General features: G+C 49.1%; 1 protein-coding gene across 4 annotated transcripts in view; it reads left to right on the top strand.

Annotated features, from left to right (window-relative positions):
- POLM (DNA polymerase mu) overlaps positions 1-27669 on the top strand; it is a 301712-nt gene that overhangs the window by 259289 nt on the left and 14754 nt on the right. The window lies entirely within an intron of this gene.

Genomic DNA, 27669 nt, shown 5'->3' on the forward strand with positions numbered 1-27669 from the left:
AGTTTTGGAGGGAAAGCCTGGCACCCAGGGTGCTCACCCCCTCCCCTAGAACCAGTTTAGGCTAGATGTGCCAACATTCTAGAAGGTCCTGGCACTGCCTGGGAGGAGGGTATAAATAGGGTGAAGTGTCACCAGAGAGTCAGTCAGCGCTGGGACAAGGAAGAGAGGGGACCTGCTGTGAGGTGCTACCGCCACATGGGCCTGTGAGCTGGGCCCTGCACCCCTATGACCCCCCCTCTGCTGTCCCCATGGGCCCCTGACAAGGGAGGGCCCCTACCCAGGTCCCTGACACTGTGGGAACCGGGAGTTACGCCAGCGCTACAATGAAGAAGCGCCCAGGAGGTGAGAAATAGGATTGTCCACTCCCCCTGCTGAAGCTGTGACCCTGTGGGAGTACTGGGTCGTGAGGAGCTGCCTGAGGGAACTGTTGCCCTTGTGAGGTACTGCCCGTCAAGCGCTATTCTGAGGAGGAGTGTGCCCTCGAGGAACTGTGTCTATTAGACTGCCTCTGGACTGCCTGTCAAGCGCTATAATTGAGAAGCGCTAGGAACTCGAACTGTGCCCTGCATAGCGCTGTGTGGTGAAGCGCTGAAGAGCAGTGCGCTGTAAATAGCGCCATCTGCTGAGGAGTAGTGCGCGGTGAAAAACGCTGTTCCCTGAGGAGACTGGGGCAAGGAGCAGTGCGCTGTGAATAGCGCTGTGGTGTGAGGAGGTGCGCTTCTGTCGCTATATAAATAATTAATTAGAAGGGAGCCTACCCCTTATTGCCACCGGAAATCACCGCCGCGGCCCGGCGCCATCGTGGGGATCCCCCCACCGCTGTGGAAATCGTTGCGGCGGCCCCCGGTACCAGGAGAGGGCCGCCGAAGTGCAGGAAGGGCCGCGCTAGGCCCTGAGGCCGTCAGGTTCTCCCGTCACATGACGGGGGCCAGGCTGCATCATCGGCCCGCCCCCGTCGCGCACTGATTGGCCTGCGCGGCCGTGACCTGTAAAGGCCGCGCAGGGATTGGCTGACGGCCGGGAAGGCCAGGAGAAGCGGAATCCCAGCCCCGGGTCCCCGTGAGGTAGGAGGGGGACCCGGGTGAAGCGCTGGAGCGGGGCCCCCGTGGACGAGGGGGGAGCCCCGAGGATTAAGCGACCGAAGCGGGAGGCCACCCCGCCGGTCTGTGCCCCAAAGAGAGCCTGCCCGGACCTAAGGCAGCCCCGGGTCCCCATGAGGAAGGAGGGGCCCGGGTGAAGCTTCGTTGCAGGGCCCCCGTGATCAGGAGGGAGCCCTGAGAAGAGCGACCGGAGCGGGAGGCCACCCCGCCGGTCTGTGCCCCACGCGAGGGGCCGGTAATGGTAGAAGAGGGGCCGGGGTGCATTGCCGGTACCAGCCCCGCCTCCCGACCTGTGGGAGCCAGTGAAGAGAACCCCACACAGGGAAATCCCGGGTCCCCGAGCTGTGGAGGATTCCGGGGGAAAGCAGGGAAAGCAGGGAGAGGGCCCAGACGGAGCCTGCAAGCCCTGAGTGCTGCCGTGAGTCCTGCGACTGGTGGCAAGGTCCCAGAGGGGGGGCCTCGAGGCACATTGTCGGTGCTTGCCCCCCCCCTTATCTCAGAAGTCCCGGGAGAAGGCCGCGTGGAGCCTCCTGCTCGCCCCCCCCCTTGACAAAAGGGGCCAGCAGTGTGGATGGAGCCCGGATCTAGAACCCAGGAGTAGCTGGTGAGTGGGGCTTGGATTAAACTGTGTGGAGGTCGGGGCACAGGGTCGGTGCTCGCCCCAGGACTTGTGCTAGCCCCCTGGAAACTGTACTGATCTTCATTGGCCCTATTGATCTCCTTTTTAAGCCTCTAGACTGGGCTGGGACATTACTGAAACCTCCCCGGGATTGGTAGAGGGACAAGTTAACCCCTAGCTAGGTGTCAGGCCCTGCAGAGTGAAGGGCTGGGTAACTCAGCCTGGTTGTTAATGGCTTGTTGACCCCTGTGCCCTGCAATGGTTATTTGCCATGTTCATTTCTGATCAGGATGCTGGTTGCCTAGGGTAACGCAGCGTTTCATGTTACCTGTCCAGGTGTGATGCGCCACTGCGCCTAGTGTTATGGTCTGCTGATTACCCTGCTAATGTGGTTATGCAAATGTTATGCCTACACTAAGGTTATTGAGGCCTAGGTATACTGTGGTTTTACACCTGATGGGTGATCGTATGCTTTTGCGCCCTGTTAGTGCCGTGGTGCCCCTATGCTGGCCTGAAGAGTTATTCCAGGCCCCTGTTATGCCCCTGATTAATGAGCCTGCCGTACTGATTTCTTACAGGTGCTCCTGACTAGTATGTGCTGTAATGCTCTGTTGTTGTTTTTCCCTAACAGGGGCGGGTTGGTGCTAATGTGCATGATGTATTTCTATGCTAACGTAGAATTTTGCAATTACAACCCCCTAAGGATGAGAGCCTGAGTTGGCCCCGCCAGATTGGCCCCAGGTCTACTGATATTTAATCACAATTTTTCCTTACAGCTATGGACTATGGACTCAAACCCTTTTTGTTCCTATGTAAATAATTCCCCCTCTGAAATACTTGGCTCTGGTGCCAGTTGGCGCCGTGTTATGATGACACTGTTAATGCATTTTTGACTTGCAGGTTGGAAACCCTACTAAATGACGTATCTTTTTCCAACTCAAATTGGTGTCCTGCCTCTTTTGTGGTGTGCCTGGTGTGTTGACTGAGGGTACTGCGTGAGTGCTTCACATGTCCTCCAAGTTTGGCCTGCCCGCTTGATGCCATGCTACCCCCTTTGAGACTTGGGTAACCCCCATTTCCAACATTTGGTGGCAGAGCGGTGGGATAGGACTTGTGTTTGCGCAGTACCACAGCGGCCACAGGTTACACCACAGGTAGAGCCTTGTGGTGGGGATTATTGCTGTTTGGCTGAATATTGTTTTTTGATTGCTTCCTCCTGAAGAGTATTCTGAATTGTCCCCTTGTTCCACTGGGAGGGTGTGTCCCGGGTGTACCTCGCCACGATGGGGTTGATTTACCAGGAAGTGGAACTAATGGAGTACACCGAACAGGAGGTGATAGACTTCCTCCTGGAGAGAGGGATACCCCCAGTAGGGAACATTAGGAGGAATTTGTTTCTCTATGAGGCCCTCAAGAGGGGAGAGCCCTTAGAGATTGGTGGGGATTTGTCTGACTACCCCCCCGAAGTTTTGAAGGGTCAGTGGGTTAGAGACCAGAGAGAGGGCTCCCCATCCAGAACCCTGGGAGGTAGTTGCTCCCATGAGGAGGAGGAAGAGTCTAGCAGGGCAGAGACGCCAGTAGCTGTGGAGGACACCGAAGATAGGGAGTCTCGCACTGGGTCCAGTCCCGGGGGCACTGCCCCATCCCTTTCCCTGTCCCCAGAAGAGTGGGTAGATAGGAGAGAAGAGAGGGAGTATCAGCTGTCGCTGGCAAAGCTCAGGCATGCCGAGGGCTTAGCGCAGCTGAGGGTAGAAGAGCAGCGACTAGAGACTGAAAAAGTCCTAGCACTGGAGAGGATGGCGGAGGCGGAGAGGGCCTTCGCCAGGGAGAGATCAGCTCAGGTGGGTAGGTTGTCCCCTGAGAGTGGTTTTAGGAGTCTGGATTCACCGAAGAGGGTGGGATCCAGTGGTGGCAGCGAGTGTAGGTCCAGTGCAAGGAGTCCCACTCCCGAGACCCAAGAGACTGTGCCTGATTCCCCGGAAGAGGAGGACGGGTTAGTGTTTAGGGGCAGGGGAAAGCTGTTCCATCAGTCCTGGGGAGAGTTCGAGGAGGAGTGTTGGACTGTACTGGAGGATTGGGTGGTGAGGAGAGCAGTGGAGGATTGGGAAGGGCTGTGCCATGCCGTTATCCGGGAGCACATGCTAAGGAGTTGTTTCCCAAGACTGCGTCACCATCTGTTGCGGTGCGGGTTCTCAGACCCCAGGGAACTTGCACGGGAGGCAGACCTCTGGGTAAGTGCCAGAGCGTCTGGGAAGGCTGAGGGAAGTGATCCTGAAGGGAGTGAGACGGGGAGGTGTCCCGAGATGCCCCAGCTGTGGTCACCGGGCCTGGAGTGTTCTTTAAGAGAACCCCAGGTTGGGAGTCTAGGCTGTCCCGATGTGTCATCCAGAGGAAGGTATCCCCTCATGTCAGGAGGACCCGGAGCATCATTAATTGGAGCTCCAGTGGTTCGGGGGTCTGACCAGTCACAGGGTTTAGATCCTGGACTGGGGTTCCAGGTTAAGGGGTTGCCTGACCTGGAGGGTGGGGTACCTGTAATTCAGGTCCCTACCAATTTGACTCCCAGGGGTACTACTCCCAGTGGGAGGGTGCGGAACTCTGGGAGGGGGTGCAGAGGGAGGAAGGTCTCTTCTCTGTCACCAGCTCAGCCACAGGGCGCAGATCCTGGGTTGGGTGGCCAGGGACAGGGTTTGCCTGCTCTGGTGGGAGGGACCTCTGTAACCAGAGTCCCCCCGGAAGTGACTCCCAGGGGTACTACTCCAGTTAGGAGGGTGCGGGACTCTGGGAGGGGGTGCAGGGAGAGGGAGGACTCGCCCCTGTCACCGGTTCAGCCTGTGGGTTTCGGCTCCAGGTTGGGGAGAGAGTTGTGTGAGGGTGTCCCCCAGCGTAGGAGATGGAGGAACCCTAGGAGGAGAAGTAGGGGGAGGAGAGCCTCGCCCCTAAGGGCTGGTCAGTCTGAGGGTGTAGACCCCAGATGGGTGGACCAGTGGCAGTTTGGAGAGAAGAGAGTGGTCCAAGGGAATTACAAGCCTGAGGCTAGAGCCTCCCACTCTAGGAAGGAGAGACATCCCACTAGGGAACACCAGTGGGGTGGTGATGTTGGTGAAAGGAGGGATGCGAAAAAGAACCATTGGGTTCCCGAGTGGAGGAGAGACTGCAGGTGCTCCTGTAGTTGCAGGCCTGCGTCCACCTTTTACCGCCCCAAGCAGGGAAGCCCATCAAGGCATTGATATGTCTACCCTGGCTTTTGGCTGGGGGGGAGTCGTGTTGGACTTGGCCTTTTCCCCCCAAAATTTTTCGCTTTTGACCCCCTAACTTGAATGTCTCCCCCATGGGATTAAACCTGTATAGGCCATGAGTGGTGTGAGACACCTTGTGAAAATGTAATTACCTGACCTAATGTGAGCACTTGTAAAATCCCCCATTTTAAAACTGCACTCCCATTTTGGAAATGTACCTGACTGAAATGTATTGTTTTTAAAATGGATGCCATGGCCATGGGTTTTGCCACTGGACTGACATAGGTCAGCAGTCTAGATAATATTACCCAGCTACCCCTAGTTTTGGAGGGAAAGCCTGGCACCCAGGGTGCTCACCCCCTCCCCTAGAACCAGTTTAGGCTAGATGTGCCAACATTCTAGAAGGTCCTGGCACTGCCTGGGAGGAGGGTATAAATAGGGTGAAGTGTCACCAGAGAGTCAGTCAGCGCTGGGACAAGGAAGAGAGGGGACCTGCTGTGAGGTGCTACCGCCACATGGGCCTGTGAGCTGGGCCCTGCACCCCTATGACCCCCCCTCTGCTGTCCCCATGGGCCCCTGACAAGGGAGGGCCCCTACCCAGGTCCCTGACACTGTGGGAACCGGGAGTTACGCCAGCGCTACAATGAAGAAGCGCCCAGGAGGTGAGAAATAGGATTGTCCACTCCCCCTGCTGAAGCTGTGACCCTGTGGGAGTACTGGGTCGTGAGGAGCTGCCTGAGGGAACTGTTGCCCTTGTGAGGTACTGCCCGTCAAGCGCTATTCTGAGGAGGAGTGTGCCCTCGAGGAACTGTGTCTATTAGACTGCCTCTGGACTGCCTGTCAAGCGCTATAATTGAGAAGCGCTAGGAACTCGAACTGTGCCCTGCATAGCGCTGTGTGGTGAAGCGCTGAAGAGCAGTGCGCTGTAAATAGCGCCATCTGCTGAGGAGTAGTGCGCGGTGAAAAACGCTGTTCCCTGAGGAGACTGGGGCAAGGAGCAGTGCGCTGTGAATAGCGCTGTGGTGTGAGGAGGTGCGCTTCTGTCGCTATATAAATAATTAATTAGAAGGGAGCCTACCCCTTATTGCCACCGGAAATCACCGCCGCGGCCCGGCGCCATCGTGGGGATCCCCCCACCGCTGTGGAAATCGTTGCGGCGGCCCCCGGTACCAGGAGAGGGCCGCCGAAGTGCAGGAAGGGCCGCGCTAGGCCCTGAGGCCGTCAGGTTCTCCCGTCACATGACGGGGGCCAGGCTGCATCATCGGCCCGCCCCCGTCGCGCACTGATTGGCCTGCGCGGCCGTGACCTGTAAAGGCCGCGCAGGGATTGGCTGACGGCCGGGAAGGCCAGGAGAAGCGGAATCCCAGCCCCGGGTCCCCGTGAGGTAGGAGGGGGACCCGGGTGAAGCGCTGGAGCGGGGCCCCCGTGGACGAGGGGGGAGCCCCGAGGATTAAGCGACCGAAGCGGGAGGCCACCCCGCCGGTCTGTGCCCCAAAGAGAGCCTGCCCGGACCTAAGGCAGCCCCGGGTCCCCATGAGGAAGGAGGGGCCCGGGTGAAGCTTCGTTGCAGGGCCCCCGTGATCAGGAGGGAGCCCTGAGAAGAGCGACCGGAGCGGGAGGCCACCCCGCCGGTCTGTGCCCCACGCGAGGGGCCGGTAATGGTAGAAGAGGGGCCGGGGTGCATTGCCGGTACCAGCCCCGCCTCCCGACCTGTGGGAGCCAGTGAAGAGAACCCCACACAGGGAAATCCCGGGTCCCCGAGCTGTGGAGGATTCCGGGGGAAAGCAGGGAAAGCAGGGAGAGGGCCCAGACGGAGCCTGCAAGCCCTGAGTGCTGCCGTGAGTCCTGCGACTGGTGGCAAGGTCCCAGAGGGGGGGCCTCGAGGCACATTGTCGGTGCTTGCCCCCCCCCTTATCTCAGAAGTCCCGGGAGAAGGCCGCGTGGAGCCTCCTGCTCGCCCCCCCCCTTGACAAAAGGGGCCAGCAGTGTGGATGGAGCCCGGATCTAGAACCCAGGAGTAGCTGGTGAGTGGGGCTTGGATTAAACTGTGTGGAGGTCGGGGCACAGGGTCGGTGCTCGCCCCAGGACTTGTGCTAGCCCCCTGGAAACTGTACTGATCTTCATTGGCCCTATTGATCTCCTTTTTAAGCCTCTAGACTGGGCTGGGACATTACTGAAACCTCCCCGGGATTGGTAGAGGGACAAGTTAACCCCTAGCTAGGTGTCAGGCCCTGCAGAGTGAAGGGCTGGGTAACTCAGCCTGGTTGTTAATGGCTTGTTGACCCCTGTGCCCTGCAATGGTTATTTGCCATGTTCATTTCTGATCAGGATGCTGGTTGCCTAGGGTAACGCAGCGTTTCATGTTACCTGTCCAGGTGTGATGCGCCACTGCGCCTAGTGTTATGGTCTGCTGATTACCCTGCTAATGTGGTTATGCAAATGTTATGCCTACACTAAGGTTATTGAGGCCTAGGTATACTGTGGTTTTACACCTGATGGGTGATCGTATGCTTTTGCGCCCTGTTAGTGCCGTGGTGCCCCTATGCTGGCCTGAAGAGTTATTCCAGGCCCCTGTTATGCCCCTGATTAATGAGCCTGCCGTACTGATTTCTTACAGGTGCTCCTGACTAGTATGTGCTGTAATGCTCTGTTGTTGTTTTTCCCTAACAGGGGCGGGTTGGTGCTAATGTGCATGATGTATTTCTATGCTAACGTAGAATTTTGCAATTACAACCCCCTAAGGATGAGAGCCTGAGTTGGCCCCGCCAGATTGGCCCCAGGTCTACTGATATTTAATCACAATTTTTCCTTACAGCTATGGACTATGGACTCAAACCCTTTTTGTTCCTATGTAAATAATTCCCCCTCTGAAATACTTGGCTCTGGTGCCAGTTGGCGCCGTGTTATGATGACACTGTTAATGCATTTTTGACTTGCAGGTTGGAAACCCTACTAAATGACGTATCTTTTTCCAACTCAAATTGGTGTCCTGCCTCTTTTGTGGTGTGCCTGGTGTGTTGACTGAGGGTACTGCGTGAGTGCTTCACATGTCCTCCAAGTTTGGCCTGCCCGCTTGATGCCATGCTACCCCCTTTGAGACTTGGGTAACCCCCATTTCCAACAGGGGTGATCTAGAACGAGTATTTGTTTACACCCCTATCACGAAAATAGAACTTCTGGAAATGAAAAAGTTAATACCTTGTCACGATAAAGATCCAGCAGGGTTCCACCGTGAATTAAAGGACATGCTCCGTATGGGAGAATACACGTATCCTGATATCATTAAAATGTTAAAGGTCCTGTTGCCTGCGGGCATATATGAAAAACTTAAAGAAAAAGAATGGGAGGTGGGAGAGAAAAAGATAGATTGGACCGCATTAGAGACTGAAGATAATACACGAGTTCCAGGTACTGGTCTTGGGGAAAAAGCTAAAGCATTGCCCGAGTTACTGATACAAGTCTTGCCAAGATTATTAGCCACGAAAAAGGAAGACTGGGATGCCATCTCAGCCTGTAAACAGAAACAAGACGAAGACACTAGTGATTTTTATTCTAGATTTGAGAAATGTTTCATTATTAATAGTGGTCTGAAAACAAGTAGTGAATCGTATCCACATCTTTTTGTTACCAAGTTAGTCGAGAATTCAAGTCCACAAGTTAAAAATCGAGTACTGAAAGTCGAAAGTACCTGGCAAGCTAATACTCCGTCACAGATGCTCCAGATGCTCCAGTATCACCAGAACAGAATTAGGGAGGAGCAGGAACATGAAAGGAGACGTATGAAAGACACGAAAATGAAAGTACTAGTTGCACAGTCTGTTCCGCAAGACAGTCAGAAGAGGGGTACGAATCAAGCCAGTCATTCTGCAGCTCCCGTTAAAGGGACATGCAATTACTGTACACAGCCAGGTCATTACATAAACGAATGTGCAGTTCTGAAACACAACATAGCTACTGGTAAAACGAAAGAGAGACCACGTCCACCTAGACAAGAACAAGTTTCACAGACTTCCCAGTCACCGCAGAACGCACAACAGACAGTTACAGTACCGCAGCCTATAGCTGCAACACAGCACGTTACACAGCAGATGTACCAGTACGCACAGTCAGAATATCCAGATTACCAGCCGTATTCATGAAACAGCCTAGAGAGGGAGGTTGGCTTGCCTCTCATCGAGATTCCTGTAGATCAAGAGGGTCCTTATGTGCATAGTCAAGTATTAGGGAAAGACAGAAAGTTTCTGATTGATACAGGGGCAAGTAGGACTACCATCAGTCATGACGAGGTTCCAGGGGCTCCGCTCTCAGGCTCTAGAAATGTTTCCCTTGGATTTTCAGGAAAGCCTATTGTTAATGAAATATCGAAACCAGTTACTCTAGAAGTTGGTCCATTGTCCCGAACTACAGACTTGTTACTTACGAAATCATGTCCAGAAAATTTACTAGGCATTAGGACCCTGAAAGAATTAGGAGCAGTTATATGCTGCTCCCCAGAAGGGGTGCGACTGTTTCTGCGAGATTTTAAAGGTCATTATGTATTACGTGATTTTGATCCAAGATTATTGAATGTACCACAGCATTTATGGGCGCAAGGTCCAACTGATGTAGGCTGTATGCACATCACACCCCATCGTGTTACTCTGAAGAAAGGTGTTGTATTACCACGAATCCGACAGTACAAATTGCCACCTGAGGCTGTAGCAGCCTTATCCAAAATTATTGATGAGCTCATTGCTCAAGGAGTAGTTGTAGAAACTGACTCCAATGTATGTAATTGTCCTATCATTCCGATTCTGAAACGTACTGATCCAAATGCACCTCCAGTTTATCGATTAGTGATTGACCTTCGAGAACTTAATAAATGTATCATACCCCAGTACCCAGTGGTTCCAGATATTTCTTCCCTATTAACTGCCATTGATTCAGAAGCTACGTTCTTCACTGTTATCGATCTCAAGAACGCATTCTTTAGTGTCCCCATTCATCCAGACAGCCAATTCCTTTTCGGATTCTGTTTAAATGGAAGGAGCTATAAATTTACACGAGCTCCTCAAGGTTTCACAGAAAGTCCTAGTATTTACAGTCAAGCGCTTAAAAGACAACTAGACAATATTCACATGCCAACTGACACTGCCCTGCTCCAGTATGTCGATGATCTATTGGTCACAGCCCGTTCTGAACGTGACTGCGACCGTGCGTCACTTACAGTCTTGTATTTTCTGGCCGAGATGGGGCACAAGGTGTCCCCTTCCAAATTGCAATTCTGTGTCCAGCAAGTGGTCTACCTAGGACACTTACTGTCCAAGAGGGGTAGGCAGTTGACACCTGACCGTATCCAGTTAATAGCACATCTACCACAGCCCAAGACTCAGAAGGAGGTACGAGCTTTTATCGGCCTCACTTCTTACTGCAGACAATGGATTCCTCAGTACGCATATCTAGCTAAACCACTGATACAGTTAACGACACAGGAGGCAGCCGTATCGACTGTCCTCCCTTGGACCCAAGAACATACACTTGTTTTCAATGAGTTAAAAAAAGTTTTATGCCAAGCACCTGTTCTAGCAACACCAAACTACAGTAAGCCTTTTACACTTTTTGTCACTGAACGTGATGGTACTGCATTATCTGTTCTCACACAAGATCAAGCAGGACAATACAAGCCCTGTGCTTATTTCTCTAGCACATTAGATCCGGTGGCCCAGGCGCTGCCTGCGTGCCTCAAGTCAGTTGCAGCCACAGCTCTAGCTATCAGACAAAGTGATTCCATAGTGTTAGGACACTCCCTGACAGTACAGGTTCCACACTCCGTGGAAGTTCTTTTAAACCGAACACAGACTCAGCACTTGACAATTGCACGTTTAACAGGTTATGAACTGACACTGTTTCAGCCACATATAGAAATCAGACGCTGCAACATTTTAAATCCAGCCACACTGTTACCGTCAGTTACCCCAAATCCTGCCACACATGACTGTGTGGAAGTTGTTAACACCATGACAAAACCAAGACAAGACTTGACAGACATTGCATTACCTAATCCCGACCTGACACTTTATGTGGATGGTTCATGTATGAGAACAAGTACAGGAGAACTAGTAGCCGCGTATGCAGTGACTACTGAAACTGAAGTTATAGAAACACATCGTATTGACACCCTGTCTGCTCAAGCAGCAGAGCTCGTCGCTCTGACCCAAGCCTGCATACGAGCCAAGAACCTGAAAGTAAACATATACACAGATTCACGTTATGCATTCGGAGTCGTTCACGACTTTGGAGTACTCTGGCAAGAAAGAGGTTTTATGACTTCTCATGGAACCAAGATTCAGCATGGCCCCCTCATTCAAGCTTTGTTAGATGCAATACATTTACCGACAGCTATCGCTATCATGAAGTGCAAGGCACATACGAAAGTCACTGATATCACTTCCCAGGGTAACCACCTGGCAGATCGAACAGCCAAGCTTACAGCTCGGACTCCAGACATTCCAGTTAACACGACACAGACAGACATTCCAGATCAGACTACTTGTATGACAGTTAAGGACCCTACACAAGACGTACTAGATATACAGACACATGCCACTCCAGATGAAATCAAGAAATGGTCCGAACAAGGAGGGGTCCAGACAGATCAAGGATGGTTGACGAAGGGAAAAGCCACATGTTTTCTCCCCGACTCTATGGTTCAAGTCATTATTAACACCGCACATAGTCCAGCACACTTAGGAGAAAAGGCCATGTTAGACAGTATTCAGAACCTTTGGTTTAACAAGCATTTACGAGCAGCAGCCAAGCAGAAAGTGCGTACCTGCATGATCTGTTGTCAGTTCAATCCAGGTAAAGGTGTCCCGGTGGAACAAGGTGGATTCCATCCTCCTGACCACCCTTTTGAAGTCCTCCAGATGGATTATATTCAGATGGAGCGATGTCGAGGTTTCAAGTATGTCCTCGTAGTTGTATGCGCTTTGTCCAGGTGGACAGAAGCATATCCAGTCCCAGATTACACAGCTGCGACCACTGCCAGGCAGTTGGTTCGTGAGTTTTTCCCCCGCTATGGATTGCCTAGGGTCGTGTATTCAGATAACGGCCAGCCATTCTCATCCGAACTCATGAAACAAGTATCCCTTCTGTTAGGGTACCAGTGGAAGTTCCATTGTGTACGACATCCTGAAGCAGCCGGTCTCGTAGAGAGACATAATCAGACTCTGAAAATCCGCATTGCCAAAGTATGCGCAGAGAAAGGCGTAGATTGGATAGTAGCACTGCCAGTCGCCCTTTTCTATATGAGAATGGTCGCTCACTCCCGTTCAGGTCTGTCCCCTTTCGAGGTAGTGTTCGGTCGTCCCCCAAACATGTGGGGTACACCTAGACCACGTACAATTACCGATGTTGACAGTAATATGCTGACAGATTACCTGGCCTCCTTGATGTCTGCACTACACTCTTGTCGTTCACAGGTTGCCGCTGCTTTTCCAGACAACACCGAAGTGAAACCGCATGAGGTCATACCAGGCGACCTCGTTTTGATTCGTAATTTTGATCGTTCAAGTCCGCTGGAGCCCCGCTGGACGGAGCCCCGACTTGTCCTACTAACAACAAGGACCGCCGTGAAGATCGAAGGCAGGAAGGGGTGGTTGCACTCTAGTCATGTAAAGAGATTCCATGGACTCAAACCAAAGACTTTTCTCAAGGACTGCCCCGTTCTCAAGGACTGCCCAGACACTGAATCTAAACTTCCCCTGTTAGAGAAAACTCCGCAGCAGGAGTATAAAGAAAAACTAAGGTCTAGTAAGTCAGCCAGTTTAATTGTCTAAGTCCCTCTCGGGTGAAACGGTTAGACCCACACAGTGAGAGAGTTAGTCAAAACTCTAAGAGAATACGATACTGTAAGAATCTTCGAAGTCGATGTATTATTACTTTATTGCTTATGTTATTTCTGAGTCTTATGGTTACCTGCATAAGTTATGCCTTACATTTATGTTTTCCTATTAATTCACATGTACATATGTTTTCTAATGTTACAGTAGAGCACACTTTTAGTGACCTGCCTCCTCACGAGTTATCCTATCGTCTTGCCATGCGCAATAATACGTTTATCCGAATGTTACACTATTCACACCAGACCAGCAATGCCACTAATTGTTGGGTGTGTGGTCGACTCCCCCCTTTCCAGACACCGTAGGGAGTTCTGCCACTCTTTCCCTATCCATTTTCACACAATGGTTCGTGTGGAGCATGGTCCACGTTAACGTCATCCTCAAATGATATGTTTCTCCTGAATCAGACATGTTTCCCAGACAAGGAAGGTCCTTCCCATAGAACAGGGTTAGATCTAGAAAATGAAGTATATGATCTAGGTAATTATTCCTCGAATTTCATGGTTTTGAATGTTCAGTCCGAGACTACTCCAGATTTGCCTGCTATTTCAGTTCTACCCGTTAAAGGTGAATTATGTGTCAGAAAGAATGGTTCCGCACATGTAGGTCATAGTGATTGTACTACTATGGTCGAGTATAGTGACAGTGGGAAATCTATTTTCAAAGCCTCACGTCATTCTTATTTTGTATGTGGCCAGACCGCATATGTACGTCTGCCCCAAGATTGGGATGGAACATGTTACATTGCCTTCCTACTGCCACCCGTTTTTCTAGCCCCATCCGATTATCACAGAAACACACATCTAGTACACGTTAGACATAGAAGGGAGACTGAGTCCCCAATTGTCGATCAAACTGAAACTGCCTTAGAACAATATCAAGACTTCAATAAAGGTTTCTTTTTCTTCATAGGTCCTGTCCAGAATAGTAAGCTAATACGTAGGCTAACCAGAACCCTTGAAGCAGTAGTGAATGAGACTACTTCCGCTCTAGGTAACTTAACTGAAGAGCAATCTGCTATGAGATTTGTCGTGCTCCAAAATCGTCTCGTCCTTGACGTCATACTGGCCGATAGGGGAGGAGCTTGTAGAGTCATCGGATCTAGTTGCTGCATTTTCATTCCTAATAACGCACCGTCTGTTTATTCAGCTATAACCAGACTTCATAAAATAGCCCATCAGTTACACCAGAATCCAGGCACCTGGACATGGTCCGGTTGGCTCTGGAGTATCATATCTGCCTGGGGATGGAAAGTATTGTCATTCCTGGGTATAGTAGTAATGATCATATTCAGTTGCTGCCTCTGTTTACAATGTGGCCCTGCGATTTGCGGCTTGTGTGCTACCTTTTGTATTCATAGTCCTAAGTCCCGTTCCAAGACAATTCGAGACGAGCAAATGATGTTATATGAACAGATAGATGGTATCATGAATATTGATGTTTCCTGATGGAAACGTAGGGCACAAGGAGGGAATGAGGAAAATTGAATTTTGCCTTGCCATATGTGCCTACGTGTTCCACATCCTATGTAATATGTACATGATCGATATGCATATATCCCCCTATGATCGATTAAAGACGCAATTATAGTTGTGTCCAACGTTAGTATGCCAGTTTCCAGTTCTCGTGAAAGCAACGAGTATTAGACCTATGTTGCCCACGTTTTACATTATGCACGTTAATTCATTGAATTGTCCCCGTTTCTAGGCCTCAAAAGGGCCCGGACACCAGATTCAAGCTCCAGTCTCCTGAACCCACTCCGAGGAACGATGCAGCCCCCACCTGCATCCCTGACCCTTCACTTACTTCCTGCCGCGCAGCGCGGTGCCCGGCCTGGCTCTGCCTGCCTGTCTGCCAAGAATATGTTATGCCTCTAGTTATCAGTTCAGCTCTCCGTCTTCACATTCCTAAGCTACTGAACCGCATAAACAGCTCCAGCTCTAGTCTAGTCTTTCTGTCTCCATGCAAGAGAATTACTGAATTAATATCCATAGAAGATTCATAGCACACGCAATACATGTAGAAATATATGCATGCACCAGCCTTAGTGTCAAGTAGCCTTTGCCCTGATAACTTTTAGATTCTATCAACATGTACTCCAAAACACCAGATACCAGATATGCTATAGGTACATGTCGTCCTGACATCGCAGACTTTCGTCTCCTCTTCTAGTGCAGAAGTCATTGCCCCCAGTTCTCCCAGTCACACGTCATAGCCCGTTTGCGCGCACCACTAGGTTAAAGGTTCCAGCTGCTCAGGTAGCCCCCTCTATGTTTCCACCCACTTTATGACACTTCTGTGACGTTTTCATCACATGTCTACGTGCACGCCCTGTGCACGCCTTCTTTTCACGCCCATGTGTTCTTATCGTACGCTTGTCACTAGTTACGCCTACTGTATGTAATGTAATTGTGATGTTTTACTATATATATCATGTACTGTTGATGAAACGTTGCAGCTGCCTTCTATGCCATTCTATTTCAGGCTGTCCCGATCCTGTCCCTTCCCTTATGCCTGAATAAAGCCCGTTCGACTCAGATACATCGGATCTTGCCTCTTATTTATTGAGCTATCTGTTTTATTAATGTATTCAAAAATAGTACCGGTAATTAATTATTTATTTACCACAGTAGGACAAGCTGTTCTCAAGACTATTTCAGACTTCTGCAGCTGGCACGGGCGGCCGCCGTTAATAGAGGGACTGCTATATATTCTATGCAATAGATATGAATTTAGCAGCCCACATGCCTCGAACTGAATATGCTACTTACCAGTATGCATCTGTTCTTGGCATGTAGGGCTGCTGACATTCATATCGCCCACCCTCCTCCCCGGCGCCTGTAGCAGCTGCAGATTGCTTCTTGCATTCAATCATTAGCATGGACATCTTTAACACTGTCATACCCCATCTTTGCCGCAATGGCTAAAAACAATCTGGGGATGGAGTCGATGCCCATGCGCACTGTAGTCCAGGGGAGGAGCCACCTATCTCGTGATACTTCGAAGACTCTTCCAGGACAACAATGTGCAATCATCCGGACCCAACACTAGGCGGCGATCTATGCAATAGATATGAATGTTAGCAGCCCTACATGCCAAGAACAGATGCATACTGGTAAGTAGCATATTAATTTCTATAAGCTTGATGGCCCGTAAAAATAGCAGCACTACTCAGAGCTCCTTTTTAGGTTGAGCCAAGCGCAGCGCGCATGTGCTGCTCTAGGAGACGGCCTCTTGGAATCACTGCAGACTTCTCCAGACTTTCACTAAACTTGTGCGTGTGGCTTTTTATTTCCTACACATTCTATTGGCCTTTGCGTGTGGCTTTCAGCACGCAATTGGCCAAAGGCGGGTGCATGTCCCACCTTCTCTGTAAATGTCCACTCCCACGGCCTACAGCTGTCGGGAGCGAGCAGCAGCACCATCTGTTGTGGATCATGTTACTACTTTGTCTGGGGAAGCCTGACAGTACCCGCCCATTCATTGCACTAAAACCAGCACGCGCTGCCTGGCCCAGCCGTCTCGTGCCCCCTTTCAGCATGCATCTGCAGACCCTGAGCCCTCCCCCCTCTCTTTTCACCAGCCCCCCCCCACCCTCTCTCTCCTCCACCTCCTTGGCCCCTCACTCGGTGCCAAGCCAGGGACTTGGCATGGTCGCTGCTGCTTAAATGGTTGATTTGCAACTTGGTCTCTGATGTTCCGACTGCGAAGGGTGGCGAGCAATAACCGTGGCAGTACCTTGCGCCAACATCGGTGGGCCCCAGAGCTTCACTTTCTACTATATGGAAGTGCGATTAAAAGAAGGAGCGAACCGGTTAGTGTTTCAAATATCTTTGAATCCAGGAGCCCGCTTCTACGTTTATCCACCGAATGTTAATGCTGAGTTAGTGTGTGTAAAATAAGAATGGCGCTTTTTAATTTGTAAATTGTACTTTTGAGACACCCAGTGCAAGGAAAAATTCCCTTTTTCATGTGCGTGCATTCTAAATTTTCTAAACATTCCACCTCCTATTAGCATGAGCTGCTGCGCGGAATTTTAATTGAAGCCTGGTGTGTCTGCCGCATGAGTTTCTTTCAGATCCTAAAAACATTGGCAGCGTGTGTTTTATCTTCCATTTGAAATCATGGTGGGTTTTCATGTAAAGTGTGCTCAGCCCGTACCTGACACATTGCTTGAAAGCAGCTCGCCTTGATAATTTTTTTCCTAGTATTCCTGCAGCGATATGGCTGGGAATTCATAAGGCATCTGAGACGGTTTTCTAGCCCTGTTGGGCGAGCGACGGAACTTAACTGACAGCAGGCTGATGCTTGTCTCGGAAATCATGCAATGTGACGTCCACACCTCCAGGCAACTACAGCCCTCTCTCCTCGCTGCTGCTTTTTCACAACTCTTCTCTCCTCCCCCTGCTTGCTGCTTATCAGCACACACAAGCCGCACACATCACGCTCATTCAATGCACATCCACTCTCCATTACCAGCATTGTTCCCTGCTGACTGGCACAAGCGCCAGTCACTGGTGCAGTACTGGAAGTTGCACAGATTGTTACCCAGATGCGGCGTGTATACTGTTCAGTCCTTAGTTTATTATAAATATTTACATAGCAGTTTTTCTAGGGAGCCAGTTAAGCCAGATTTACATAATACCAAGGATGCCTTACCGGTGATTCCACCAGGAGCCTCTTTTTTTTTCCTCCACTCTATATTTAAAATCTCAGTTTTGAAGGTTCTTTTTCACCCCTACTTTCTCCATTATGCCATTGCCTTCCTCTGTTTTTCCTTCGTTGGCTCTTTCTTTCTCTAGCCCTAGGTCAAACTTTGAAGACGAAAATGTAGTCTTGATTATATATAAGGTAACAAAAATGCTTAGAACACATTTTTATCCCCCCCCCCCCCGGGTGCGCTTTTCCTTGTCCCTGTTTTCTTCTCCCTTACCCCATGTGTTTTCACTCTGTACCATGTAAATATGCCCTTTATTTTCAATAAAAATTACTGAAATAAAAAAACAACACATTTTTATAATAACATTTCAAGATGCTGCACAGCAGCCACAATGCTCTACAACAGAGCTTGAAGACATTAACAAAGCCACTAGCAAAGGCGGGGCCTATTGGCTATGCCAATGCTTGTTTTTAAATGTAGGTAAAAATATGTTGGGGGCATGCGTGGCTGTAGAAACACATGCTGTGCATACTCCTGCCATCTAGTGTTGGGCTCGGATGTGTGCAAGTTGTTTTTCTTCGAAGAATTATTCTCAAGTCACAAGGTAGAATGACTCCACCTCTTGCTTGCTTGTTTTTTTTCTCCCCACCATCAGGTTCGAATGTGTGCAATTGTGCGGATTGACTCTGGCGCAGTGATCGTTTTCGATTTTCTTGTGCTCTCTTTCTCTGTTGGTATTGTTTATTTGCGTTTGCCCCTTTTCACTCATTTCAGATTGACGTTTCCAGTTATCGCTCAGGACAGTATGCCGGTGGACTCTGCCCCCGGTTGGGTCTCACTCTTCAGGTCTCCCTTTCCTTCTGTGCGTTCCTCTCTCAACATGTCTTGTTTGTGATGGAACGGACGCCCTTTCAATACTGCCCTCGGTGTCGTCCGAAGTAGTCCTAGGCCAATCTCCACCAGGTCTGCAATCTCTGTCCCTCACCCGAGCACGACGAGGCCTCTTGCAACGCGTATCACTCCTTCAGTCGAAGAAGACTCTTCGAGACCACCGGGCCCGTTGACTCAAGATATTGCATAGAAGCACAGAAGATACCCCAGACCTCTTTGGCACCCAGGACCGCGAGTGGGAACATCATCCCAAGCCCTCAGCCGCTGACAAGTAAGCTTTCTCGCATGAAGAAAGTTCCAGTTCCGACCTCGAGATTGAAAACCTCCAGCCGGCTCAACGGTTTGTGAATACAAAATACAAAGTCTCCACTTCAGACCCTGCCTATATTAGAAGCCAACTCCATTCAGATTCCCTAGTGGTTCATATTGCTCTTAAGAGGACGAATGATCAGGGCACTGGCGATGCTTCTCCGCCGGACAAAGAGAGTTAAAGGATAAACATGGTTGATAAACAAGTTGTGGCACAGTCTGCCAACCACTGGTGCATTGCCAATTCCATTGGATAACTCTCTAGGTATGGGCAGGCCCACTGGGACGAAATGGAGGATTTCCTCCAACACCTCCCAGAGGAGTACTGTAAAAGGGTGTGTGAGTTGGTCACGGAAGGCAAATTGATTTCTAACACAACCATCAGGTGCATCCTTGATGCTGTTGATACTGCTGCTCGAGGAATTAACTCTAGTCTCCTCCACCGCAGCCATGCCTGGCTCCTTGTCTCTGGCTATAAGCCAGATGCTCAGCAGCATCTCCTCAACCTGCCCTTCAATGCGGAACATCTCTTTGGGCATCAGGTTGGCTGATAAAGCGCAATGCAACTGCAGTGTCATGCACATACACAAGCCACAATATCTACGGCACAAACTGGGCTTTACCATCAGCACTGTAAAGTTCCATCTACAGTCCCTTCAAATTAAACCCCATCTCGGAGCCATCCTCTGTGCAGATGTCAGCAGGGCATATCCCAATTCAGCAAGACTCCAGTCTTTTCTGCATTGTTGCCTCTTTTCCACCCAAACAAGTCAACAGGTCATAGTAAGGACAGTCATGCACTTGCTGGGCATGACAGCCTTCTGCCTCGCCATAATACCCCACGAAAGATCGTACATGCGTCTACTGCAAGAATGCTTAATGAGTCTGGGGTTTCAAAAAGAGGGTCATTGAGGAAATCTAGTGTTGGCTAGCCCCTGCATTCATCGCTCTCTGCAGTGGTGGAACACTAAAACCCTGTTTTGGGCGGTCTTTTGTCAACCCAGTTCTGCAGATCACTGTCACAACAGACGCATCCCTCGGTGTGGGGGGGGGGGTGCACTTAAAAAATCTGACTGTCTAGGACCAGTGGGGCCTACTCACAGGGATCTCCAAATCAACTATCTGGAGCTGTTAGCTGTCCATCTAGCCCTCAAGGCCTTCCTCCCCCACCTACTGGGCAAGGTAGTCCTAATAAGGACATACAACTTGGCAGCCATGTATTGCATTTAGAAGTGGGGGCTTCCTCTCCCCTCAGGTTTCTCTATTACCCCAGTCCTTCTGGCACTGTGCTCTCCACCACAGGATCCACATGTTGACAGAATGCCTGTCTGGAGTGGACAAGAACTTTGCTGCCCTTCTCAGCATAATGCGGCAACAAGTCCACAAATGGGAATTCCACCTGGGCAGTCCTTCTCCCCTGCTTCCAGCGATGAGGGTTTCCGGATGTGGACATATGTGCCAGAGTAGAAAACCAAAATGCCCACCTTCACCTCCAGATTCCCACACCCAAAGTCTATGGGTAATGCACTATGGATGAACTGGTCAGGAATATTTGCCCACGCTTTTCCACCTCTCCCCCTCATCCCATTCCTGGTTCAAAAGCTATGGCAGACCTCCCTCACCCTCCTCCTAGTAGTTCCCACCTGGTCCAGACAGCCCTGGTTCACCAATTTCCTAGGGCTTTAGGTGGTTCTGCATGAGAGGCTCCTCAACAGGCCGGATCTTCTCATTCGGAACCATGGAGAAATAAGACACTCCGACCCCAAGAGTCTTAACCTTGCGGTTTGGCTACTGAGGTCTTAGAATTTGGGTATCTTAATCTACCTCTAGAATGCATGAATATTCTTCAGGAAGCGCGCAGGCCAACTACTCCTGCCTGCTAAGCTGCCAAATGGCAAATGTTTGCCTACTTCGGTCTCTCAAACCACATTGACCCCTGGCAGCCACAGTTCAGGACACCATTTACTACCTTTTACATCTCCAAACATGTGGTCTAGCCTTCACCTCCTTTCGTCTACACCTGGCAGCTGTGGCTGCATATCTCCAAAATAGGCAAAATGTGTTGCTGTACAGAATTCTAGTCATCAAAGCTTTTATGGAAGGTCTCAAGAGTCATTTCTCCCTGGGTACCTCCAGCCCCGGTGTGGAATCTTAATACTTTCCTAACAAGACTTATGGGTCCCCCCGTCCGAGCCCCTCCAGTCATGTCCCTCACAATTTATTTCTTGGAAAGTACCTTTTCTAGTAGCTGTCTTATCACTAAGGTGTGTTAGTGAGCTCCATGCTTTAACCTTGGAAGAACCTTCCTTTCAGGTTGATAGAGATAGGATGGTCCTTCGAAGCAACCCTAATTTCTTCCTAAGGTGGTCTCTCTTTTCCAAATTAACCAGCCTTTAAAACTTCCAGGCTTCTTTCCACAACCTGTCTCAGTTGCAGAAAGGGGTTATCATACTTTTGACATCAAACAAGCCCTAATGTACTATATAGATAGAAGAAAACAATTTAGAAAAACTAAGCAACTGCTTGGTGGCTTTATCTGAACCAGATAAAGAAAATGCCTTATCAAAATCAGCTATAGCCAGATGGATAGGTAAATGCACCCAAACATGTTACGCAAAAGCTAAAAGAGTTTTGCCTGTTCCCCCTACGGTCCTTTCCACTAGAAAGAAAGGGGCCTCTATGTCCTTCCTTAGGAACATCCCAATAGCTGACACTTGTAAATCTGCTACTTGGTCTACACCACACACTTTCACAAAGCACTACTGTGTAGACATTTTAGCCCACCAACAAGCAAAGGTTGGTCAGGCTGTACCACAGACCCCTTTTCAGTCTTCTGCAGCATCCACAGGCTAGCCACAGCTTAGGAGAGGACTACTTTGCTGTCTATGCACAGCATGTGTATCTATAGCCAAACATGCCTCAAACTGAAAATGTAAGCAACTATTTGCTTCATGTAGTGCCGTAGATTCACATGCACCCACCCTCCGTCCAGGACGCCTCTGGCTGTTTGCAGTTACCATTACTTTCTACTTCTCATGTTCATCTCTATATATCTCCCTGTTTCCTATGTCGATCTTCTCCAGTCATCCGCACCCGTTGTGTGGGAAAAACAATCTAACAATGGATCTGATGACCATGTGCATTGCAAGCAAGAGGTGGAGTTGCACTACCTCATGACTTGCACACATCCGAGCCCAACACTAGATAGTACGAATATGCACCGCAAGTGAATATACCACATTACATGCCAAAAACAGATGCTTACAGAGTAAGTAACATTTTCCTTTTCTAATTGTTTAAAAAAAAAACTTAAATGTAGTTTACTGAGCACATGTTCCTTACTGGGTGTTTGCTGGTATTTACGAAAATCTCTTCCAAGACAATGGCAAAAACTTGGAAAAGAAAGAAAGTGCAGAAAACCTATAACATCACTTGGGTAACTTAAAAGAAAATCTGAAAAGTGAACCAAACTTTGAACAACTTTTTTTTTTTTATATTTATTTTTATTATTTATAACACAAGAGAAGAAATGTACTTATCGGGTGTCATTTGGAGAAACATATTGTGATGGCGAACGGGCAAAGGATTTAAGGATATACATAGCAGTTATAGACATCTGAAAATCAACAATGCCAGCTTAGAGCTGGGGCTAAACAATACAATACAGATAATCTTAAGCGAACAGCGTCGGAACCCGCCCGCCCAGAAGACAGGATATTAAAATCTAACATTCGACACCCAGATATGAGGAACTAAGCGGCTCAGGATAATATGCCACATCTCTTGTGAAGAAGGGAAAAGGGAGAAAGAAAGGCCATAGAACATAATAAAGGAAAAATAAAAATAAAACCCTCAGCCCCCCACCTTGCACCCCTGCGGATGGCTACGACCTAACCCCACTAGCAGCGTGCCTGTCGCCCACTAAACTAAACCCCAAGGAAGGGAAAAGATGGAGGAGGAAATGTCATACAATACAATACGAGCTCCCGGACTCCCCTCCCCCCCGCCAAAAGCGGACAGCCCCTACCGTCGTACAAAGCGAAGGAAAGCAGACTAATAAGCAAACAGATAGGGGAGTCACAAAAAAGGAGAGAAGACCTTCCCGCCCAACCCCCGGCACAACAGAGGCAGCAAATCCCTTATCAAACAGAGCAATTGTACCAAACCCAGACGATCAGACTTCCATCTGGCCCCTACGCTCACAGACACCACCCAGCAGAGCCAAAAGATAGTCACTGTGCCGAACTCAGACAGTCAAAGTCAGCCCTGGCCCTCACGATCCATCGCACAAACCCCATCCGGTAGGACCGACATAATAGCAAAAGAGCCAAAACATTGTAAGAAAAGAAGACCTATACTGCTGGAAAGGGTCAAAAATGTTAAGTCTCGAAGTCTCCCGGATACACGAAAGTCAGTCAGAAAAGTATGAAAGGAAGCCTCCAGAAGCGAAGGAAAAGATGAGTCCTGCGCGGGCGATGACTCCGCCGGTCGTGCTGGTTGTTCAAGGGCTCCGGCAACATTCCGCTGCACTCGTGCATAGACAAATGGCACCAGGTGTCGGTTACGTTCAGGGTTCTCCTCTCGAGTTAGATCAAGCTTCGCGGGGGTCACCGTATGTTGCAGGTCTGACACAGGGCTGTAGTCCGGTCTCAAACACACAGTCTCGATGCTTACGGCCAATTTGTAGAAGATAGCCTCCATTTGCAAGTGAAGAGCCCCAATGGCGGCCATGATGGTCCCCAGTGATGGTCCACACATCGTCCGATCCATCGCTGCTTGCACGATAACAGAGCAGGCCCTTAACCCCGGAGGCCGGCTACTCCGGGGAAACAAACAGGAGCAGGATGGACGGAAGCGACGGGCGACTTGTAGGCTTGGCGCTCTTTACACTGTTGCCGCGAGCGGGGGCCCCACCCGCAGACCCCGCGGGACGCTACAGGGTCCCCAGGGCCTGGCCCCCCCCACCCACCTCAGCAAACACGTCTCGTCGCCGTCTGTCTAGTATTCGCCGGGACCAGAAACCACCACCAGGATCGAAGAAAAAATTTCACTCCGAGGAGACCGGACTCCGCCAGGTACCCGTGGCCGATGTTGTTCAACTGAAACCCGGCTGGGTCAGTACTCGAGGCCCCGGCTTACACACTGGAGTAGGCCCAAAAATGAAAGACGGTGTAACTTCGTCAATCAGTGCAAGAAAAACTCCGGGAATGCCCCCCTGGGCTCAGCAACGATTCAGACACCCCGGAGCCGGGCGGGAGGTCAGGATTAATTGCAGGATAGGTCCGCCAGCAACGGAGGCCGACGGAGCCGGGAGCTTATGCGGCCATCTTGGTTGCTAGCGTAGCTCCTCCTTTGAACAACTTTTAATGTGGCATCCCTAACTCACAAAAAAGTAAAGGGAGGGCTTCTTTTGTATCTACGTGTGTTAACGTTTTGTATGAATGTTGACGTAATCTCAGCTCATGCAGCATGTGGTCTTTTATAGACTCACTTGCTTACATCCGTTGCCACGTATGGGCTGACTATGTCACAGCAGCAAATTTATCCCATCCTGCTACCCCGGCAAGAGCCGTGGTAGGCACAAGGATAGATCAATCATTCTAATGCTTTGAGTCTAGAGAAAAGTGCAGACGACAAAAGAGCTTGAATTAAGGAGCAGAGACTGATAGTCACATCAGCCTTTCTTTCTCTGAGAAGGTTACTTTGCAAGTCCTGATATATTCGCTGAAGGCATTCCAACGGCGTGAGGGCAGTGTACCTAAAGTATGGACTTTACCATGTCAGAGATTATTAGCTGTCTCTAAAGGGGTAAGAATGATTACATTTTTAGCAGCAGTAGTACCTGCATCCTAAAATAACCCTACAGAAGAGGATTCCAAACCTTTTGAAAATCCATTTGTATAGGAACATCAGATATTTTAACTAAAAATGTTCTGTTGCCATTAATCAGCGTACAAAATCGAACAACCTTAATTTTTTTTCGAAATATGTGATGTTTACCATAAAATAATTCTTAACAATGTGCCTTAAGCACATAAACGTTATTTTTCAGTAAACACTCTGTTAGAAAATACTGTGCCACAGTAAAGAGGCGAAACTCCTACTTCTTTATACTTGTACGAATAAAATATTAGCAAGTCAAAAAGAATTCTAGTATGCCTACGTGTGCATGTGTGTTAAGGTTTGTTTTAATGAACACAAACCTGGGCTGGTGAGTAAAATTCCATGAAAAGAAGCTACGACGTGTATTGAAGTGAATAAAACTAATTCTTACTACTTCTTTCCCAAAAAATCTAAATTTTAAGGAGAGAAATCTCCCATACATTAAAAGCTAACTTAAAGGAGAGGAGTTGGCCTAACAGCTAAGGCGCTCGACCTCGGTAACGACGCCAAAAACTCCTGTGATTCTGGGCAAATCACTTAATCTCCCCGTGCCTAAAATGAAAGGGTGTCCTCATGGAACGTAACTGGTGCTATGTAAAGCGCTCTGATACCTGATTCGGTTCGGGTCTAGTTTGCGCTATATAAAACTGCAAAAAAAAAAAAAAGTATGAATCTTTTCACACAACACATGTGGAACAAATGAATAAATTACATTCTGCCCCAATAAATGTGAGACACATGCCATCCAGTGTGTCTTATTAAATAGGAAAATGATTTGTCTCACAGTTGCATCCAAAAACAGATGATGGTTTACGAAACTGTAGTCCTGGAAGCTCCAGACTGATCGTCGAAGGCAAAAAGGCAACTCCGTTGCAAACTGAACCCAAGTGGTTTGCTCTTTCAAGAGTGTTGCTTTGCACCACAATTAAATTGAAATACACCTTCATAGTTTGTCCACAGGGGCGGATTGGCAAGGTGGGCATTCGGGCATGGGCCGAAGGGCCGGTGCCTCAGTGCCCTCTGTGGCCAGTTTTTTCTCCCCTGTCCCAGTCCACAGAGAGTGGACTAGGAAAGGGGAGAAAAAAAAACGGCCCACAGAGTGCACGGAGACAGACAGAAAAAATGAAAGCAGCCTCGCTGTGCGGCCGGACAGCGATTGTCAGCTGTGGCCTCTTCTTCACCCCTGCCCTGCCAAGCAATCAAGCTGAGGCTGGGCTGGGAAAGTGAGTGTTTGCAAGAATCGGCCTCCCTGGGGGCCAGGTGTTTCTCAGGCCTTTGAGCCATTTTCACCTCGGCCCCCCTGGGGCCCATGCAGCCCAGAAACGGTGTTAGTATTAACACCTCGCCCACAGCCCTTCACATTCAGGGCATAGTGGGCGAGGAAGAATGGGTCTTGCTGTGGGGGCCAGGTGATGTTTGGAATTTTTTTATTTTATTTATTTATTTATGCGATTTTATATTGCGCGGACTTTACCCGAAGGTGTCAGAGCGCTTCACACTAGGAACAGCAATAATACATGAGGAGAAAAATTACAAGTGGACAAATTACAAAAGCAAACGTTAAGTTACATGAATCAAAAGTGACAATAGTGAGCAACCAAAATACATGAGGTAGCAATCAGTACATTACAGGAGGAAAAAGTGATATGTGTGCAGGTTACAAAAGCGTACAACGTACAAGTAGAGGTATAATACTGCAATACATGGCAGACACTCCAGCACAAGCACAAACGTTACGTAGGCAATGGTGGCACTTGTGCAAGTATCTAAAGCAAACAAAAGTGAGAGGTAGCATACAGTGTGATACCAGAGAAAAGTGACATGTGCTAGTTACAAAAGGGTACCATACACAGGTACAAGGGTAATACTACAGTAAATGGTAAACACTCAAACTGCCAGAACACACAGGGAAGGCACTTCCCATGCACCAGCTTCACCTCAGCCTCCCCCCTGGCTACCTGGCTACCTTGGATGACCCAGAAAACTGTGTTTTGTGCTCCCCTGCCAGGACATTTTCCCGAGGCCTGGAGGGCTGATTAATTTACTAATTGTAGGGGCCTTACCTCTGTTCATATGCTCCTGAGCTGAAGGTCTGGGGAGGGCTAAGTAGGTTAGTAATAGCAGGGGCTATGCTGCTTTTCAGGTGCTCCTGTGCTGGAGGGCTGGAATCATTTTGTGACAGAAAGGGGCCTTGCTATTTTTTTTAGTTGCTCAGCATGTAGGCCATTGTCACCTTGGCTCTGTGTCCTGTGCAAGAACAGTATCCTCCCACTTTCATTCCTTGTCTGTGCAAATGGTGTTTCATGAAAGGGCACGCCCCTTGAATGTGGGCCACGCCCCTTAAATATGGGCCACGCCTCTTAAATATGGGCCACGCCTCTTGAATGTGGGCCACTTTTTTTGTCAGTGCCCGGGCCGAATTGTGATCCCAATCCGACCCTGTTTGTCCATATACGTGATTTTCCTAGTTTAACAAAGGTGCAGATGTGTTCATTTGTTGTGTGGTTGTTATTTATATTTCGTTCTCCTAACAACTACCATGGCAAACAGAATTATGGTCCAATAATACCATCGAAGTTCTAGTGACATCGCAACCCACAAAACTGATGGATGAGTGGGTTGTAAATCTTAACTGAGCCGTTAGATGGCGCTGTTGGACCATCATACATGTTAACCTTAATGTATTCTTTAATGTTTAATTCAGTTCTTTTGGTATGGAAAAAAACCTTTTTTTCAAATAGAGAATTCTTTATTCAAATACTGTGCTATGCCAATTGACAGTAGTCTGTAGTTTTGTTTGCAGCATACGAAGCGCATTTTTCTGAGGAAGAGAAATGACTTGAAACTTCTCTCTGCAATGTTCGTCTAACATTTTGGCACTGATCGCATCACTATGTTCTGGTTTTATTTGTGTTCAAGGGAAGAATGTTGCCTAAAAAAGTCCAGTGATTAACAATGGCAGCCTGTTTTAAAGTTTGCACTGTTTAAATACGTTATCATTATCATGCTGAGAAACTAATGTGTTAGGCAAACCAAAATGCATCGAAATGTGGTAATTTTTGAAAATTAAGAAAATAATTCACTGTTA

Source organism: Lissotriton helveticus, chromosome 11, assembly GCF_964261635.1.
Source record: "Lissotriton helveticus chromosome 11, aLisHel1.1, whole genome shotgun sequence".
Taxonomy (NCBI): domain Eukaryota; kingdom Metazoa; phylum Chordata; class Amphibia; order Caudata; family Salamandridae; genus Lissotriton; species Lissotriton helveticus.